Source organism: Cryptomeria japonica, chromosome 7, assembly GCF_030272615.1.
Source record: "Cryptomeria japonica chromosome 7, Sugi_1.0, whole genome shotgun sequence".
Classification (NCBI taxonomy): domain Eukaryota; kingdom Viridiplantae; phylum Streptophyta; class Pinopsida; order Cupressales; family Cupressaceae; genus Cryptomeria; species Cryptomeria japonica.
This window is the reverse complement of record NC_081411.1, coordinates 362,598,746-362,611,241: the sequence shown is the minus strand read 5'-3', so window position 1 is coordinate 362,611,241 and position 12,496 is coordinate 362,598,746.

The window sequence follows — 12,496 nt, the reverse complement described above, 5'->3', positions numbered from 1 at the left end:
TTAATCATTGTCCTCCTTTTTTATTAATTCAAAATAATACTTGATACATTTCAATTATTATCTCAAACCTTTAATCTAAAAATAATTAAATAGTAGTCTTTTATTGGATTTCTATCTAATTTTATTGTAATCTTTTTGCTTTGATCAATACAAAAAAATTAATTATTAAATTTATCACTTAACTCTAAATTAATAGAGAATTATTATCTTTCAATGATACTCTATTTTGTGTCTTCCTTTAATTTACAATTGATCATTATTACAACTCTATTTTAAAATGAAATGAATGCTATGATAAAGATGGGAAAATAACATATGACATGGCATAACATTTGTACAAAGCTATAACTCGTGCATTCCTTTATAGATACATTTTTTATATCGAAGAAGCCAAATGAAAATAATACAAATAAAGAATAAGTAATCCAACAAAGGAACTACACAAAATGAAAAAAAAATTGGTCACTAACAAGACTAAATATAGTTGAACCAATCAGCTATGAACAACATGAGTAGACATCACAACATGTGAATAGCAAACCATAGAACAACTATATCATCCAGTCAATAAAAATTGAACATGGTCATTAAGACAAATACAATGCTAAGGTAACATAACCTTGCTGAAACTTATACACATAGACAGCAGATACAATGAGCGCAACCAGACTTTACACTCAAAACTTGAAAAACTTATACAGAAAATTAGAGCACTTGAAATCTCTTTCTTGAAGTTGCAAGAACTGATATTTAATCTGATCTAGGTAGTTGCTACAACGAACACCATCTTGATGACCATGCCTTAACTGTGAACACAAAAAAAATGAATTGAACGACGATGTCAAAGTAAAACATTTGAATATCTACTTCTTGATGCAGAATGTGATTAGAAGACATTGTTAAACATCTACTTTTCCAAATAAGTAACAAAATGCTTTGCCTTTTAGAGTCTACAATCACAATCTTATGAAGGCCAAGACCAAACATTGCTTCTTTCCATCTAAGAGGATGACCAAAAAATGTTGGAAGATGAATAAACATATTATTTCATTTTTGTTTTGCTTTAAAACAGTCCCAAAAAATATGTTTTAAGGTCTCAACGTTGTGACAAAATGGGCACTTTACTGATTGTAGTTACAAATATCTTAATTTATCACCAACAAGTAGTTCCTGATGCAAGACTTTCCAAGCTAGAAATTGAGCATTTGCCTCAGCCCTAGATTTCCAAACTTGAGCACCGAGACTACTCTGTTTCCTTTCTTTAATTTTGCACTTCCATTTTGTATTGAGTCTTGGGTTTAACTTCATTGAAGGAAGAATATAATTATAAATCTCTTTCAAAGGAAAACATAAAAACGGATACTTTCCAAGCCATAGCCAGTCTCTGAAGACGTTGCACTGTAAGGGAGTACATAACTTCATAAGCAATTCCATAGGAACCAATGAGTTGACAAAAATAAAAAACCCTTTAAGCACATTATTTAGATGAAAGGAAATCTTGCAACTCTACCAGCTAGCCCAATCCAATGAATTGAAGTACCATAAATCATTAAATTGTTTCACTCACTTCTTAAAAAGGTAGCTAGCTTGCTTAGGAAAAGAGATAGTCAAGGGCTGACCATGATACTACACAAGTCTATTCCACCAAATCAAAGAATTAACAAAGTTGAAACCATGTTGTAGTGAGTTTATTCTCTAGTTTAAACATTTACAGACAAATTTCCAAGCCTTCCATATGGACTGTAATGGGAATGAGGCTTTGATACGAAAAAAGGAGCAAGCAAAATCTTATCAAGACAACCCACATTTTGCCACCTATTATTCATAACAGTAAGAAATTATGTAACACACCAAGACTTTCCATTGTCCATCCCTTGAAATTGCTCTTATAATCCATTTGGTGGCTAAACAGATACCTTGGATCCAAAATACCCAATCCCCCTATAGGTTTTGGTCAGATACAATGTAGCCATGAAGAAGATTTGAAACCTATTTTACCATCCCAATTAGACCATAGAAACTAACAAATGATCTTATTCAAATCTTCATAAATTTTATTAGAAGGCATCCAACAAGATGAGTAATACACATGAGATGCTAAAAAAATATGGCTAATCACCTGGATTTTGCCAGCTAATGAAAGATATCTATTGCACTTAAAAATAAATAATATCGCTTCACTACCTTTGCACCAATATCTCTTATAGATTTGTCTTTATTTTTTTTAAATTGAATATTAATTGGAAATTTGTTTTATTTTTAAAATCAAATGTTAGGTCATGAAAATATAGGATCATTAATTTATAATTGTTTTATATATTATATTAAAAGTGTTTTATAATAATTCTAAGGTATATAGTATTATATTAAATTGGGTAAATAAAAATTATAAGATAAGAAATGTGTTTTTTTTTTAAATTATAAAAATAATTTGTAATTAAATTAGTATACCTATCTTTAGAAAAATCTATATAAAACACAGTGAGAGATATCATTATGGAAGATTTATATTAAAAAAAAATTATTTACATTTTTCTTTTTTAAATTTTTTTATTGGAAAGGTTATCCTTAAAATTACTAATTGTGTAATCAAATAAATAAAATATCAAATAATTATATACTTAATAAATAAAAATATAAATTATTAAGATATATCTTTGAAATAATTATCGTTTTAAATATTAAAAAAAATTCACATTATTTATCTTAAGTTTTATTAAAGAGTTATTTTATTTTTCAATAATAAGAAAATAAATATAAAAAATATTGCATAAAAAATAAAACCTGTTTTAATTTTTACTTTTCCATGGTTTCTATGAATGTCATTTTTGATATTTATTTAAAAATTTCAAATATATTTTACTTTTACATGACATGTTTATGTTTAAAAAAAGTCATTTTATTTTCTTAAGAGTTGTTTTATAGTTAGCATATTACTTCAAAGTTCATTTTATTTACTTCAATTCACTTAATAGCCATATTATAATTTTTATTTTTATTTTTATTATATTTGTATGTCAACACTAGAATATTTTTAAATAATTTGTTTTAACATGCTCACATCTCAACTCATGTTGCCACTTTAGTTATGCCTCTCGACGTAATAAAATAGTTTAGAATAAAAATAAATTAATTATTAAGTAAATAAAAATAATTCTTTAAATGTCCCTCACTTATGGGCCTTAGTGAGTTGATCCCGATGTTAATCCCAGAAAGGAAGCCGTTTGGAAGGAACCAAAAGAGGGTTGGCTCAAGGTAAATTTTGATTGGGGCTTCGAAGGGCAACCCAAGGGGGTGTGGGGTTGGATGCATACTTCATGACCATCAATGAAGGATCATCATGTAAAAATCTAAGTATCTATGACAAGGAAAAAATGATGAGGTCTAATTACAAGTGGCTCTCATGGCTTTACAATGTGTCTGCGAATAGAAGATGAATAGGATCCACTTGGAAGGTGACTTGCTCCTTGGAATAAAATCTATCAAGAAAGGAAGCATACCAAACTAACAATTGGAAAAATGACTACTTCCTATCAGCAAACTACTAAACAAGTTTGAGGAATATAAAATTAGCCACATACATAGAGAAGCTAACGACATGGTAGATGAATTGGCTAAGAAAGCAATGGAGGAGGGCGATATGCAGTTAATACAATCCTAATGATCACACTTTGAGTTGCTTTGCTTTCTTGGAAACTAGAATGCTTGAATTCTCTAAAAATGATCACCAATAACTAGCCTGAAATGCAAGTTGAAGGCTTCATTTTATAGATTTTTGAGGGCTTGGTCTTAGGTGTCATGAGATCAACAGTGGTGAAGAGGTCATTGGTAAAGTGTATGGCTAAGATTGAATTGGTTAGGAGTTGAGAGAGAGAAAAGAGGGAGATATTCCTCCTACATTGGCAAGGTGGAGGGATAGGTCGAAGAATGAGACACATGTCATGATGCTCAACTTGACCAAGGAATTAAGAATATGGATTAGGACTCTAGTTTGTTGAAGGTTAGAGGAAGACTACAATTTCATGAGACACTTGGCCATGAGTCAACTTTGACCAAGGTGAGGTGGAAAGACAATTGGAGAAGAAATAGGATGAGTGGAGGAATTATAGGATGTGAGATGCCACATAAGGTTCCACTTTCTTTTGACTAGGGAAGATGTTGAAGATAATTATCTAATTATATATGAATAATATTTAATTATTTTACCCACTTGGTGATGAGGTGGCATAATTATGTGGGAGATGAGATGTAAAGGTGACATGGATTTTATGATAGAAAACTTAGGTAAGATGGATAATTAAATAATTAAGATAGACTTTTAGAAGAATTGTGATTATTTCGGATTAAGGCAATTGAATCAAATAAATAAATTATTTCATTTATTTATTGATAGAAGAATAAAGCCATTAAATAAATAATTAATATTTCTTTAATTATCTCTAGTCATTTTTAGGTGTATACATTGTGCCCCTCTTTGAGACAATCAGTTTTATCACGTTGTTTCAAAGAAAAATAAATCAAGTCTCAGTTTGTCCCTCGTTTCGGTACATGAGGTAGATGGTATGTCCTCTCGGGAGATCGATAAGTGAAAATTTTGAAGAATTGGGTTGAAGAAAGGCAAGTGATCTCATGAATGAGAAAATATAAGTAATGGGATGAAGAAATTTGGTAAAAACTAGGCTCGAAAGTAATGAGTTGATGTCTTAGCAGTGCATGGTCATTATGTCTCTAATTATGGTTAAATGGGCTATCTATAGAAATCTTGGGTCCACATCCAAGTCATTTGCACACGTGGAGCTTGGAGAGTGATTGGTGGGAAAAGAGTGAGTGAGAAGAGCAAAGTGTTGTCAGTGAAGATGATGATTTTGATCCGCAGACATCATCTCAAGTGCATTTGTTGCTTTGAGTGAACCAAGGAGTATGATCCCCTAGTACGTATGTCTGTACTTTGCCTGAATTTGAGCATTTAATGCATTTAATTTTAGGTCCAAGTTTTCTTTTTTGAATGTGCAAAAAGATTGTTTTAGCACTTGTGTTTGTTCTTTTAGTGTTTTTGTTGTGAAATAGCGCATATGCATTTTATTTTAATGCATATGGAGTTTTAGCACTTTTGCTTCATGTATTAACACATTTCATAACAAATTATGTATTTGCTATGTCTTTTATTGTGTTTAAGGTTTTAGCACATATGCATTATGTTTTTACACCTTTGTTAAGATTTAGCGCGTATGCATTATCTCATAGTACTTTTGTAATTTTAGTGCTTATGCATGTTGTTTTAATGCTTTTACCTGATAATGCAGAACTTTTGAGATAGTTGCATGAATTTTTTGTTTGGGTTGATGAGTTGACGTCATGATCAATGGTGGCTAAGTGATAGAGGCTCAAGGAGATTGACAAAATCTCCAAAGTGAAAATAGGATATGTAGTTATGAACCTGATAGGTTGATTAAGATAGATGCAACTTGTTCAATGATTAACGCCTAGGGTAAAAGTACAAATCCGTGTCCCACTTTTATAAAGGAAAAGGCTAACATACATTAAAATTGTTTAACTTTAACGACACAAAAGTGGCATTTCTATTTCATATTTGAAGATGATGTAAACTAATGAAATGTGTAAAACTGGATGAAGTTTATGCCTATTATTATTTTTTAAAAATTGAACAAGATTTGATATGTTTTTTATTTTTAAAGTCCATTTTTTAATTGCTGAAAAATTATATAAATCAGGGGTTTCACCTCCCACCCAAAAACTATATGGAAATAATCATTTTTCTCTGATTTTGAAATATGTTTTAGAGGACATGCATAGCCAATGTAGAAGAAAAGAAAGATTTTTTTTCAATGTATATTTTCACCGCTATAATGATTCAAAGTCGAACTTACCGAAATCGACAGTGTTCATCTCCCACCATATTTCCCCTATCAAATCTATACCAATCCCAAAACAAATTATCTATTCTTGAAGAGGACTCACTCCTCTAGTGTTATATATAATTTTTTAATATTTCTGATATGATTTACTATTTTTTTTGTTTTTTTCTGAATCAAAGTCTTCTCGAATGTTAGTATACCTACTCGCAGTATTTTGTAATTTTAATATACTAATTCTAATCAAAATAATATAAAATTTATATGACAATATTCCTGACTTTGAGCTCTACAAAAGAGTATTTTTAGTTTTCTCGTATTGTTTATTTTTTACTGAGAAATTCATTGCAGAAGTTGAAAGTTCTGAAAAAAGTGTATTTTTTACGAGTAGGCAGTCACTTGGCATGCCACATAGGAGGACTCAGTCGAGTCCTTCTCGGTCAAGCCCCCCAAGGGGTGGGACACCCCGTGAGCGGTCGTGTGGGTGAGCGGCCGCTCACCTTAGCCTCATATTTATTTGAGGTCATTTTTTTAATTTAAAAATACAAAATACAAAACAAAATATATTTTAATTATTTTAAATCAATTTTTATTGAAGTTGAAGGAGTACAAAAGCGATTTTTTTTCAAAGGAGATGATTTTTTTTTTCTTAAGGAGTATTGAAGTGATTTTCTTTTTCTTAAGGAGTATTGAAGCAATTTTTGGAGACCAAATTTCAGTAATTTATGTAATGGGGAGTAAAAGGAAAAGAACAAAAAATTATGATCATATAAGGGATGACAGAATGAAAGGCCATACAAAACGTAATCAAGAGAAACCTGTTGATGTTGAAGAAGATCATGTTGATGTTGAATAAGATGCAACTCAAGTACGGGAATAAATTGGTAGTAGTCAAGGGACAAATATTTCTTCTATCATGAGAAATTTGATGGAGATGAATGAGGATTCTCTTTTCAGTCATAAATTTGTCTTAAGGGGTCATATTGGTCTTAAGCCCGGTCATAGGGGTCTTAACAAGTCATAGCACGGTCTTAAGGGGTCAAAGAGGTCTTAGTGGTCTTAAGGGGTCATAGTGGTCTTAAGGGGTCATAGCGGTTTTAAGGGGTCATAACTTGGTCTTAAGGGTTCAAAGAGGTCTTAGTGATCTTAAGGGGTCATAGTGGTCTTAAGGGGTCATAGGGTTCTTAAGAATTCTTATGATATAATGGGGCCTATGATATGATAATAGGTCCTATAATGTCGAAATAGGACCTATTATGTCATAATAGGACCTATTATGTCATAATAGGACCTATTATGTCATAATAGGACCTATTATGTCATAATAGGTCCTATTATGATATAATAGGACCTATTATGTCATAATAGGTCCTATTATGATATAATAGGTCCTATTACACATAATAGGCCCTATTACGACATAATGGGGCCTATTATGTAATACTAGGACCTATTACAACATAATAGGGCCTATTATGTGACACTAGGTCCTATTATGTCGTAATAGGACCTATTACCACATAATAGGTCCTATTATGTCGTAATAGGACCTATTACCACATAATAGGTCCTATTATGTCGTAATAGGACCTATTACCACATAATATGTCCTATTATGTCGTAATACAACCTATTATGTGTGATATTAGGACCTATTACGACATAATAGGGCCTATTATGTGATAATAAGACCTTCGTATTACAACATAATAGGGCCTATTATGTGACAATAGGTCCTATTACGACATAATAGGGCCTATTATGTGATAATAGGTCCTATTATGTGATAATAGGTCCTATTATGTCGTAATACGACCTATTATGTGACATTATGTCCTATTATGTCGTAGTAGAACCTATTATCACATAATAGGTTGTATTAGGGGTCTTAAGGGGTCTTACTTGGGGTCAAAGAGGTCTTAGTGGTCTTAAGCCCGGTCATAGGGGTCTTAACCTAGTTCATAGTGGTCTTGAGGGTTCAAAGAGGTCTTAGTAGTCGTAAGGGGTCAAACCTGGGTCCTAATATCATAATAGGTCCTATTACGACATAATGGGGCCTATTGTGTGATACTAGGACCTATTACGACATAATAGGGCATATTATGTGATAATAGGCCCTATTATGTCGTAATAGGACCTATAATCACATAATAGGGCCTATTATGTGATAATAGATCCTATTATGTTGTAATAGGACCTATTATCACATAATAGGGCCTATTATGTGATAATAGGTCCCATTATGTCGTAATAGGACCTATTATGTGATAATAGGCCCCATTATGACATAATAGGACCTATTGTAATAGGTCCTATTATGACATAATGGGACCTATTATCACATAATAGGTCCTATTAGGGGTCTTAAGGGGTCTTACTTGGGGTCAAAGAGGTTTTCATGGTCTTAAGCTCAACCATAGGGGTCTTAAGGGGTCATAGTGGTCTTGAGGGTTCAAAGAGGTCTTAGTAGTCTTAAGGGGTCAAACTTGGGTCTTAATATCATAATAGGTCATATTACAACATAATAGGTCCTATTATGTGATAATAGGTCCTATTACGACATAATAGGCCCTATTATGTGATAATAGGTCCTATTACGACATAATAGGCCCTATTATGTGATAATAGGTCCTATTACGACATAATAGGCCCTATTATGTGATAATAGGTCCTATTACGACATAATAGGCCCTATTATGTGATAATAGGTCCTATTACGACATAATAGGCCCTATTATGTGATAATAGGTCCTATTACGACATAATAGGCCCTATTATGTGATAATAGGGCCTATTATGTCGCAATAGGACCTATTATCACATAATAGGACCTATTATGTTGTAATATGACCTATTATGTGATAATAGGTCCCATTAGGGGTCAAAGGGGTAGATTAAGGGGTCTTCATATCATAGTAGGTCCTATTAGGGGTCAAAGGGGTAGATTAAGGGGTTTAAATGCATGTTCTATCCAAGTTGTGTTTTTCATAATTTGACCATGGGAAAGTTGTTGCAGAAGTTTTGATTTATTCCTAATATTAAAAAGACAAATAAATTTTAACATAAATGATTGTATAAAATAAATAAAAATTGACAAAACATGAAAAAAACTTTATATTTTACACATATATATTAAAAACATGAAAAAAACATTATATTTTACATATATATTTATATATATAAAAAACCATTTAAAACTTTTTTTAAAAAAAGGGGGTACTCGGCCCTACCTTACTCGATCGAAGGTTGTCCTAGCCCCTCACCCGCACCAAGTTTTTCAGATTGTGGAAATGAAGGGCTAGGAGATCATGGGGGGTATATACAAAGGGGGGCACGGCTAAGTGGTACTTGGCTGAGTAGGACTCAGTCGATTCCTACTCGGTCGAGCCCAGCCACCTGCCCTCCACATAGGCTCCACGTGGAGCCTATTGGCATTTTTGATGATGTTGTTGTGATTGTCATTGATGAGCACACACTTACTTTGAGATCACTTTTTGTATGTATGAGTTATGCTAAACCGGTATTTGTTCCAACTGGTATTATGTATTATAGTCTTTAGACTATCGGTATTCTGCAAAAAGTGTTTACCGATCCCAAGCATTATGAAGACCTCAATCGGTTCGAGGATCCCAAAGTGGTATGAAGAAACAAAGTAGTTGTTATCATTTTTCCCAATCTTCATTTTGGCAAATCGATAATTGGCAAAATGTGTGAACCGGTAATCGATAAATTATGTGAACCGGTAATAGGTAAATGTATGAACCGATATTACTCTGTGATGAGTTACCAACCGGTCTTATTTTTGTGATGAGTTATCATCCACCAACACTTTGGCGGTGATTCTGTGTCGTATTACCAAATGTGTGCAGATGTACTAAACCTAGGAACTTGCAATGTAATCCTATTGGACTGACATGAAATCAGATTCCTTTATAAGGAGATCATGTCTAGGGTTTTAGAAGGGAGTTAGGGTTTTTGTGTGGTTGATGAAGTTTTTGCGGGTGCGATCATAGAAGAAGATTAGGTCTGTGTGAAGAAACAGAGTGTGAAGATATTGAAGACTGAAGTAATGCTGAAATGCATTAACAATGAGCTATCAAGGATCTAACCAAGCATATTGTGTTAGTATTTAGATCACTCACTTGTTGATTACTCACATCTTCGACAAGTCTGTAACCCTTAACCGGGTAGGCCTGGCAAAGCCTTTGTAAATCCTCTAACAAGGTGGTTCACAACTGTGGATCTGAAATCCTCTCACAAGGTAGTCTTTAATCGGACTTATCTTCTAACAGAGATCGAGATTCCTAACAGGATCTGTTCTGGTAAAGAACATTGTATGACCTTAACCGGTCTGGTTACTATTTTGTAGATAGTTACTTGTGATTTTCATCTCACTGTGGTCTTTCCCATTTGGGTTTCCACATCAAAATCTCTTGTGTTATGGTGATTGTGCTTCTGTGGGTGAATACCTTATTTGTTGTTTGGTTTGCATTTGTGTTAACCAGTTTGTTAGTAAAACTGATATACCAGTTTACTGCTAAACTGTTTAAGTGTTTAAGTTCAGTATTTTTTGGTATACTAATTCACCCCCCCCCCCCTCTTAGTATTCATGAATTGGTATCAGAGCCAAACTTTTTATAAGTTTAACCACTTGGAAAGAGATATGGGGGAATACATTGTGAGGGAACTTACTAATTGGATCACTTAGACTGAGAAAGCCTATGATGAACTCAAAGTCAAATATAAGGCCTCTCTAGCAAAAAGAAGAGAGCATGCTGAGAAACTGATGGAACTAACTGAAAATAGTTCCTCTGATGAAGCGGACATGGATGCCCTAGTTGAAGAAGTTAAAAAACTGAATGAGTCTAATGCCAACCTAAGAAGGGAACTTGAAGGACTGACTATCAGGATGTGTCAAGAGCTTGAGAACCGAAGAAAAGCCAAAGATCTGGTAAAAAACAAAGATCATGAGATCTCCAAGCTAGTGTCCAAGAGAGTAAAGTGGAAAGAGAAGAAATGCAAGGTGAACTAAACTTGGCTATTTCTGAGAATGCAACCTTGAGGAATCCAATGCTGCTATTTCCAAAGAACTCACTGAGTCAAAGGAAATACTTGCCAAATTCAATAAGAGCACTATTAAGCTAGAACAAAAGCTTGAATCAGCAAAACCGGTGAAGAATACCACTGGCCTTGGTTTCTCTAGGTATGAGGAAGGTGAAACCTCTAGAGTAAAAGATGTAGCATCAAAGAAGCAACCGACATCAAAGGATAAAGGTAAGAAAAAGTTCAAACCTATTTGCTTTAATTGTCTCAAGGAAGGACATACTGCTAATGTATGTAGAAGTGAGGCTTACAATAATTTTCCCTACTTTATAAACAATAAGCTTAGATCCAATAGATTCAATGGTAATTGTTATGCATGCAACAAGTTTTGGCATAGAGCATCTGAATGTAGGTTTGTCATGCACAACACCGGAAGGTATCCTCAAAGGAGTCAAGGAGTTTTTCCTGAACCCTCTGGGAACCGGAATCCAAATCGATTTAACCTATAATCATCAGTCAGGTAGCGGTGGCTATCAAGCGGCAACTGGATGGAGAGAAACCCATTTGATCTGTCATGGTAATGGTCACACTACTGCAACATGTAGAAGGAAGAATGGAAACATGAATTATGTACCTTGGAGAGCACCTGGAATGGTTTGCTATCATTGCAACAAACTGGGTCATACAGCAAGATTCTGCACAACAAGAAATAATATATTGGATGATATATCGGTCACTCCGGAAGGAAAGATTGATGTTGAAACTGTTCAAGCAGATATGAAGAAAACCTAGGAAAAGAAACCTGAAGAAGTGTCACAAGAAGAACCGGTTTCTGCACCTAGTGTGGAAGTCGTTGAACCGGCAAACTAAGCTACAGAAAAGCTTAGGGGGAAACAAATCAGTGAAATGTTTTGAACCCCTAGTTTACACCGGTATGTGATACCTGTCAATTGGCAGAAGACTGAAAATGGTAAAAGGAAAATTAGGGTTTACGCCCTAATGGTGAAGCATTTATTATGGTAGGTGAAGGATTCGTTTAAAATGGATTTTCAAGTCATTTTCACTCATCAATTTGTGAGTGAAGAAGTTTTCAAGTGTAGAGCGACAAAAGGCAATTTGTCTTGTGATTCAGAGAGATTTCAAAACCTTGAAAAAGAATCAGAAGATAATATCAATCGGTCAAGTGTAGAACTCAAAGCAGTAATCCAGCAACCGAAGTAGTGTGTGGCGAAGTAGAATTTGCAAGCACTAAATCTCGACTTGTGAAGGTATTTTTCAAGTTTCTCTATTTATCATGGCTTCTGCATCATAATCTAGTTCAAGTGCACCCATTGATTCAGTAGATTTCATCCAGCGGAAGGCAAAATATAATGCCCTATCCCAAATACCTGTTGGTGTTATAGTTGAGGAAAGTATTTCATATTATATTGACTATAAAATTGAAGACCTAGGATCTCTAGTGATCCATTCTCAGTTAAGCCTATTTTGCGGAAAGGACAAGAAGATCAAACCGGAATACAGTATCTTGGAAAAGAAGAAGCTTCACAATGCGGTCTATTTCCTTGAAGAATTTACAAATG